Raw genomic sequence first — 8,982 nt, 5'->3', positions numbered from 1 at the left:
CCCCCCCCCCCCATGGGCCCTTAGCTCAGTTGGTAGGGCGTCCCCCCCCCATGGGCCTCGGCCAGCAGCGGACCCGGGTTTGATTCCAGCCCGCGGTCGTTCTCTGCATGTCACTCCCCTCTCTGCCCCATTTCAACTCTGTCTCTACACTGTCAATAAAGCATAAAAATGCCCAAAAAATATCTTAAAAAAAAAGAAAAAAATTATATATTTTGAAATTAGCTGGGGAAACTAAATTTGAAGTATATCGTGTTAGAGTTTTTTATCATAATTAAGTAGCCTGTAATGCTCAATCCCTTTTTGTCTAAATCAGTGAATCAATAAAGCATAAAAATGCCAAAAAAAAAATCTTAAAAAAAAATAAAAAAGGGAAGAAGGAGTAGCTTTAAAGGAGAAGTAGGGTTCGGTAAACAGACCCATCAGACTGTGAAAGGTGTGTGTGTGTGTGTGTGTGTGTGTGTGTGTGTGTGTGTGTGTGTGTGTGTGTGTGTGTGTCTGTGTGTGTGTGTGTGTGTGTGTGTGTATGTATCTCTGTGTGTGTGTGTGTGTGCGTGTGTGTGTCTGTGTGTGTGTGTGTGTGTGTGTGTGGACAGTGGAGTGTGTAAACAACAACAACAGTCTTCTCCTGGAAAATGGAATTGTTTCAATCGCGGTGTGTTCACGCTCTGGTTCCCCAGCCGTTTGAGAAGCATTGACCCTTCACCACAACCACTGACCGCGCGCGTGTGTGTGTGTGTGTGAGTCTGTCTATCTGTGTGTGTGTTTCTCTCCATGTGTGTGTGTGTGTGTGTGTGTGTCTCCGTCTGTGTGTGTGTGTGCGTGTTTCTCTCCATGTGTGTGTGTGTTTCTCTCCATGTGTGTGTGTGTGTGTGTCTCCGTCTGTGTGTGTGCGTGTGAGTCTGTGCATGTCTGTGTTTTTGTCTATCTGTTTGTGTGTTCCTCCCCTGTGTGTGTGCCTCCTTCTGTGTGTGTGTGTGTCTGTGTGTGTTTCTCTCCTGTGTGTGTGTGTGTTTGTGTGTGTTTCTCTCCTGTGTGTGTGTGTGTCTGTGTGTGTTCCTCTCCTCTGTGTGTGTCTCTGTCTATCTGTGTGCGTCTGTGTGTGTGTTTCTCTCCATGTGTGTGTGTGTTTGTGTCCTTATCCTATGTGTGTGTGTGTTTCTCTCCTGTGTGTGTGTGTGTCTCCATCTGCGCATGTGTGTGTGATTGTGTGTGTGTGTGTGTGTGTGTGTGTTTCTCTCCTGTGTGTGTGTGTTCCTCTCCTGTGTGTGTGTCTCCATCAGTGTGTGTGAGGATAGATTAATTATCTTGTAGCGCGCTGGCTGTTGGACACATTACTGTGGGCGTGTACTACATGGTTTGAGCTTTCACCTTTTGGTTAAAGAACAACAGAGGAGAAATACACCCTTTATTCCGAATCGCATACTCTTTCTTTTCTCTATTCTACATACTACATCTGATGATAAAAATAATAATAATCTAGTTAGGATGCAGTAGGCATACTATTGGGACATACTTTTACTCTTTTATTCCATCATAACATTGCGCCTTGATCTTGCCTCTTGCTTTTATATCCGTCGCATCCCCGTTTGTTTTCATATGGAGGCTTCGTCGATGTGACGTCACTTCACGTGCGCACTGGATTGTGGGTCAGAATCGCCACAAATAGGATGCAGTTTTCAACATCCGGGTACTTCTAACCATCCGTAGCTAGCAACGTGCCGTTTACAGAGCCTAGGCTGTGTATTAACACTGGGGTTTTTTTCAGCACACACACAGTACAGAAAGGTAGTGGAACTTGAGGAGATATTCACTGATTTTGACAACAGGCGTTCTCCAGAATCACTGACTCCACCTTTAATGTTGTGTGAAAATCACTCCTATGGTTGTCCTAGGCACAGTAAAGTGAAACCGATAAAGTGTGTGTGTGTGTGTGACTCTTATCTCAAGGCACCAATGCACACACACACACACACACACACACACACACACACACACACACACACACACACACACACACACACACACACACACACACACACACACACACACACACACACACACACACACAGAATAGCTTTTTGCAGCGTTGCATTTTGGAGATGCTGAGAGCTTGATCTTAATCTCCCATCTCTGCTGGATACAAGAGAGGTGTATGTGTGTGTGTGTGTGTGTGTGTGTGTGTGTGTGTGTGTGTGTGTGTCTCTGTCTGTGTACGTGTGTGTGTGTGTGTGTGTGTGTGTGTGTGTGTGTGTGTGTGTGTGTGTGTGTGTGTGTGTGTGTGTGTGTGTGTGTGTGTGTGTGTGTGTGGAAATGCTATTACTTTATTAAACATGGGAGTTCTACATTCATATTTTTTTTCATTTTGATACCACCAAACAATTGTATTTATTTTCAGTGATCTCCCATCGTGTAGTGTATAACTGAGCATTATTCAGATGGATTTTTTGTTTGTTTGTAGGTTTCCAAAAGATGTGTTAAGGAGAAAATAATGGATAACAGCAGTCAGGAGGAGAGGATTCAGCCCATCATCACATCTTGGGCAACTCAAGAGAAGATTAGAGTCCAGCCCCACATTTTTACCTATTAAATGAGCTAACTTCAGTTACATTTTGACTGATTTTGAATTTTCTTTTTTTAGAGATATGGTGTTTTTAATTATTATGCTGAAAAGGAATCACAATGAGTTTAGGCATTTTCCTTTACATTGTATATGCACTCAGTACATGACCATTAATAAATTAACTTGCAGGAAGTCTGTGATGATTTTGTATTATTGTAGGTGATTATTTAATTAATTTAATGTAAATTAACTATCAACCATAAACATTCATACCAATAAGTTATAACCATAGATTATAGCCTATAACTGAATGATTCCTGTTTACTGGACGATTAAGTAGTTTGGTATGAAACCCTGCCTTATTTTTATTAAACCAAGTGTCCTGTATCATAAATATAAGTCTGCCCTTCATAACAAACCAAACGGATTGAAAATCGGTTGCAAATTCAGCGAGTTATGAAGATTTAGGGTCCATACAGACGTATGTCTCCATTGACTTAATGCAGTAAGAATGCACGGCTCAGTTGGTAGAGCGGGTCGGCTGATGATCAAAGGGTTGGAGGTTCGATCCCCACCCTGCCACCTGTGTCATAGTTGTTGTGTCCTTGGGCAAGACACTTCACCCACCTTGCCTCGTGTGAATGTCGATAGTTAGCCTGCTGCTATCGGTGTATGAATGTGTGTGTGAATGGTAATGTGGGAATGGAAAACAGGTCTCCATTGCAAAAGAGTCTTCGGACTCAATGGGATATACCTGTAGAAATAAAGGTTCAAAAAAACATGCAAGGGTTTAGTAGCCCTATATTCCATTTGGGTTACATGATATTAACATTAAATAACACAGCTTAGGTTTACTATAGCTTCTATTCTGTTACAGAAACCGTGGACTCCATTTCCTCAAAGGCTGGAGAACACAATATTTCAACAGAATGAAATAAATGCAATGTAAAACTACAGAAGAAATATCACCACACAGCGTACTACTGTGCACAAATAAATAGCAGGGACTGGAACACACCCTGCGTTCCAAATCACATACTTTTTATTTTAACTACACTACATACTAAAGTACAGAAGAGTTTTAGGGCCACGGGAGAGAATTTTTTTCAGTCTATCATCAATTTAAGGCCAAATCCGGTCCGTGACGCCAATTTGTGAAGGAAGTTCTTTTAAGGTTGGAGGTCAACTCAGGTGGAAGAATATTTCAGGAGACTTGGATCTGTGTGTTGAGCTCATGCTGTGTGTGTGTGTGTGTGTGTGTGTGTGTGTGTGTGTGTGTGTGTGTGTGTGTGCAGGGCCGCCCATAAGGAGTAGAAAGTGGGAAGGCTTTCTAGGGCCCAGCCACTTGGGGGGCCCATGGTCTTTGGAAGCCAAGAACCTAACTAAGCTAAACTTTATTTTTAGATTTTCAGATATGTATGTCCATATCTATTCAGAGTTGGGTGTTTACACAGAGCCGCGGCTCCGCTTAAAGGTGCAGTGTGTAATATGACATCATCAAGAAAGTTCTAGAAAGTTCTAGAATGCAACGCTCCCTGGGTAACCCCACCCCTTTAGAATAATAACAGAAGCTACTGTGGCCTTCAAGGACAAGAACGATTCTAAATTTTAAACAATGCACCTGATGACATTCCAACCAACATGGATGCCTCCATAAGACTTGCCTTCTCAATGGACAAAATGTACTATTAATATTTGTAATTCTCCGCTCAGGAGGATAATTCAGATTATTGGCAGAGTTGATTTTACACCAATGAGGACATACTGTATTTATGAATGAGGATATTGATTTGAGCTAATGAATTACTTAAAATGTTACGCAGTGCCCCTTTAAAGCCATTTAAAAAGCAGTAGAAAAGCAGAAATGTTCAAAATGTTTCAGATTGAGCACAGCGGAGTGTAACTGTTTCAAACATAATCCATCCTATAAACCCTTTGTGTGCCAAATGGTGACAAGATTGGGTTTTGATATTAAACAGTTTTGTCTGGATTATATTTCCTGAGTCGTTCCTCATGTACCTGCTACTTGTGTCTGGGTGTCGTCGTGAAAAGTATTTGGACCCCATGAAAAAACAGGTTGGGTACCTTTTGTAGTTCTTCTACATTGTTATAAACAGGACAGGCTAGTTACTCTGTCATTGTCCTGAGTCTACAAACGAAAAAAGAATTTCCCTTTGGGGACAATAACTTCTAAAGGCTTTGACATAAGTCTTCAGGTTGACACGGCCAGCCAGGTCTGACCAGTTTTTCAGAAACCTGGCCAATTGACCAACCAGCCGGGACAGGTCAGACCACAATGAAGCTGACGAGCAGCATCATCCTGGTTTAATTATTGCCGTAACCACCAAGATCCTGCTTTCTGTATTGCTTCTAAAAATAAAATAGACCTAAAAAAGTTCTTTATGCAAAGAAAGACACAAGGCACAAAGAAGTTGGAAATAACTGAAGGGACAGATTTGAGTTCAAATTCAGAACCTTTTTTGTAATGATTTCAGTGCTTTTGCAGTGATGAGAGCAGAATGAACTAAGCCTAAATGTTGCAACCAAACATAGGCCAACTTTATATATATATATATATATAGGGGAGAACGGGGTAAGTAGGCACACTTTTTACTCTAGTGAGAATTGCTCATCACCAAAACATCTGTCAATAGCCATTCCTACATTAAATTGAAGCTTAAGGTGTTCGCTAGAAATGTGTGTCTCTCTTTTTTTCCAACTTATTGTAATGAAGAAGTAATTTACCATCAAAGACACTCTGACACATTGTGACAACCAACCCCATCAAGGGGTCGGTTGTCACACACTATGGGGTTGTTTGTCACAATGTTATCTTAATGGGAAAAATCTTAAAAAGAAGGCAAGGAGGCAGAACCAAATTTGAATGTTTAATTGCATTGTCAAGTTGACAAATAGGCCTACATAACATTCTGTAGCCTTGGCAGCTGGTCTAGTTTGGGATGCACTGTGTTGTTTTGATTTTGTTGCCCTTTTTTCTTTTGCTTGCTAGCTGCCTTTTCCTGCTCTATTCTTTCCTTCTCTGGGGTGTCAGTGAGGATACAGCTTGACAATTTCTTTCGTTATTGGGTTCCTTTTCTGGCTGCAGCCTTGAGATAACATGTGACAACCAACCCCCCAAAAAATTTGACGACCAACCCCAACTTGAATTTCTTGCTAGCATCAAGGCCAACAACCATCTGACAACTAATTAGCTTGCTAACCACAATCTAAACTATAGTTTACCCTTCACACTTTCTGAGGGTAACAAGTGTTTTGTTATAAACCCATTGTGTAAAAGCCTAGAAGAAAAATACTGAGAAGCAAAATATTTTGAATTTGACATGAAAAACACATAACATCCTCTCACCTGAAATGCAGCAGTCTAACTCCAAGGAAGTCTATGTATGTGACCTCTGATCCCAATTCTGGACCTTTTTTATATCAACATTTCAGAGCTAGCGCGCTCTGGTGGCGAGCTATAACGAATGTGACATCCAACCCATGTGACAAATTACCCCGTTCTCCCCTATATATATATATATATATATATATATATATATATATATATATATATATATATATATTTTTTTTTAAGTGTTATTTATTTCAACAATACCACCAAAAGATTTCAAATGATTTAATGCAGTGGTTCTCAAAGTGCGGCCCGCAGAAACATATCCGGCGGCCCGCATTGAATTATGAATTATAAAAAAATAAATAAAAATTAATTATAATTTTATTTTTTACTTTTAGGGGATGCGTCCCCCGTAACAGTAACAACAGTACAGGGGTGGAAACACTTAAATATCCCTCCTAATTGTTTATATTCATTCCCCAATTATTAATAATAACACCCCTACAGTGGACCGTACCATCTTAAACTTGCGACGTTCGGCTGGCCTCTGCCTCTCGTTGCAGACGGCTGGTCAGCCTCCCGCAGTGCAGCAGGCAGTGTAGTGGTCCCAATGTAAGTTGTTAGATAGTGAACTTGTTAAGCCCAATACGATGCACTTTCTCACCTTCAAGGTGAATTAGATTGGTGTCTAAGGATGGATGCTAACATTATCTGGTTTCTAACTCTTTTGCCTAAAGTTTAGCTAACAAGCTAACATTAGCTAGCTGCTGATAACCATGGAACTATCTGCCTAGTTGACAGCTGATAGCCCACCCAGTTTATTTCCAATGTATAGTGTCATAATAGTTAACACTGCTGCTGCATCATGAGTAGTGAGTCCTACAAAAAAACACTCCAAAAGGTGACACGTTTTCAAAGTGCAGAAAGTTTTGAACAATAAAGTAGAATAAATATTTGAATGCAATACAGAATGCCTCAGTGCCTTACTGATTTACATTCCATTAGATTTGTGTCAATGGGAGCTAGTTGTATTTTCCTTAATATGTCCTCCATAAATAAATACAGAAGACACAAATTACTGCATAAAAATTAACTAGAATGCACAAAATGAAGTGTTTGAACCTCAAATTTTTCTGGGGGACAACCCCCAGACCACCGCTTTTAATGTGTCCCACCCAATGTTGAAATGAAACCTAGCCCTTCATTTAATAATTCAAATGTGTTAATTATACATTATTGCAGACCAATACATGTAAACTGTAAATACGCAACCTGGTCATTGAAATTATTTCAGTTTTTTAAATTGTTTTCCTTCGGCGGCCAATGTTGGGTTCCTAAATTGGCCCTCAGCTATCAAAAGTTTGAGAACCCCTGATTTAATGTCATGTGCAGAAATACAAAAAAGTGCAATTTTTGGTGCAGTCAATTAGTGTACATGTATCTTATACCAGAAACTAGTAGCATAGGAAATGTGCAAATTGTGAAAAACTGCCTTAGTGAATCCTGAAGAAGAACAATGTCTCTGTGTGAACTGATTATTTTGTTGAGATCTGTTGATCTGTTAAACAATTGTGTGAGTGTAAGGGAATCAAAATAAATTGGTATGATGGGCTAAGTCAGAAATGTGATAATAAAAAAAATAATGAGCCCTTGCTCCCCCAACTGTCCCTGCAAGTCCCTGGTTGATAAGATAGTTAGTCTCTCTACAAATACATGTATGTGTTTATTGAGGGATGAGCGCACTCACACTCATTGTTGATAGGAGTAATGGGTAAAGGGGGCCCATTGACTGGAGGTTTTCAGGGCCCCAGCCATTTGTGGGGCAGGCCTACACACACACACACACACAAGCCGGGTCATTGTGGTATGACCCGGCTGGTTGGTCGATTGGCCAGGTTTCTGAAAAACTGGTCAGACCTGGCTGGTCGTGTCAACCTGAAGACTTATGTCAAAGCCCGTTTGTAAGGCAAGGCAAGGCAAAGCAATTTTATTTATAAAGCACATTTCAGGCACAGGGCCACTCAAGGTGCTTCACAGGGTTAAAATCAAATAAAGAATACAAATACAAAAAAAAATTAACAAATTTAAAACATGGATAAAAATACAACATTTAAATAAAAGAATTAAAAATTTTACCAAAAAATAAAATAAAAATAAAAATTAAATTAAATTAAATTACAGGTTAAAAGGGAAACAAGAACGTTTTGAGACCCGATTTAAAAGAGTTGAGAGTCTCAGCGGACCTCAGACTCTCTGGCAGTCCGTTCCAGACATTGGGCGCATAAACACTGAATGCCGCCTCTCCCTGTTTAGTCCTAGCTCTGGGGACTTTTAAAAGACCTGTTCTTGTAGACTCAGGACAATGACAGAGTAACTAGCCTGTCCTGTTTATAACAATGTAGAAGAACTACAAAAGGTACCCAACCTGTTTTTTCATGGGGTCCAAATACTTTTCACAACCACACCCAGACACAAGTAGCAGGTCCATGGTGGGCGTGTCGGGATCGCGCTTCACTATAAAGTGGATGAGAGTCCGACACACATATCACCTGTCTTCACTCCTTCACCGGGAACTGACCGCAGCATCGAGCAGCAGAACGTTGGACGAGATTTTGAGGAGAAAAACAACTTGAATCTGCGAAAATACAGGTAAGAAAAGTGTGTGGCACAGCTCTTATAGTTATATTGTCTCTTAGCCTGTATTTTATTTTAGCCAATGTGTAGTAGCTTGTCTATTAGCCTACTTTTAAATCAAAGTGTGCCACTAACTTGAAACTTTTTATTTTTCTGGCTTTTACTGCCTTATTAAAGTAATTTATTTTCATTTGTAACAATGTTAATGTTAAGCATATTAGCATTATTTTCTGTTTTTCTTATAACCTGTAGCCTAACCTTTATATGCCTGTTTTTACTGCCTTATAGATGCAATTTCTTATCGTTTATAACAATTTTTTCTGCCTGTTTTAGACATTTTGTATTATCTCTTAAATGCAATATTCTTATTTTCTAATGTATTTTTAAACGCCTGGTATTAGAATTGCATTTTTTGTCAAACCCTACATTTCTC

The sequence above is a fragment of the Ammodytes marinus genome (genome assembly GCF_949987685.1).
Source record: "Ammodytes marinus genome assembly, contig: scaffold_85, whole genome shotgun sequence".
NCBI classification, from domain to species: domain Eukaryota; kingdom Metazoa; phylum Chordata; class Actinopteri; order Uranoscopiformes; family Ammodytidae; genus Ammodytes; species Ammodytes marinus.
This window is presented reverse-complemented; position numbering follows the sequence as displayed.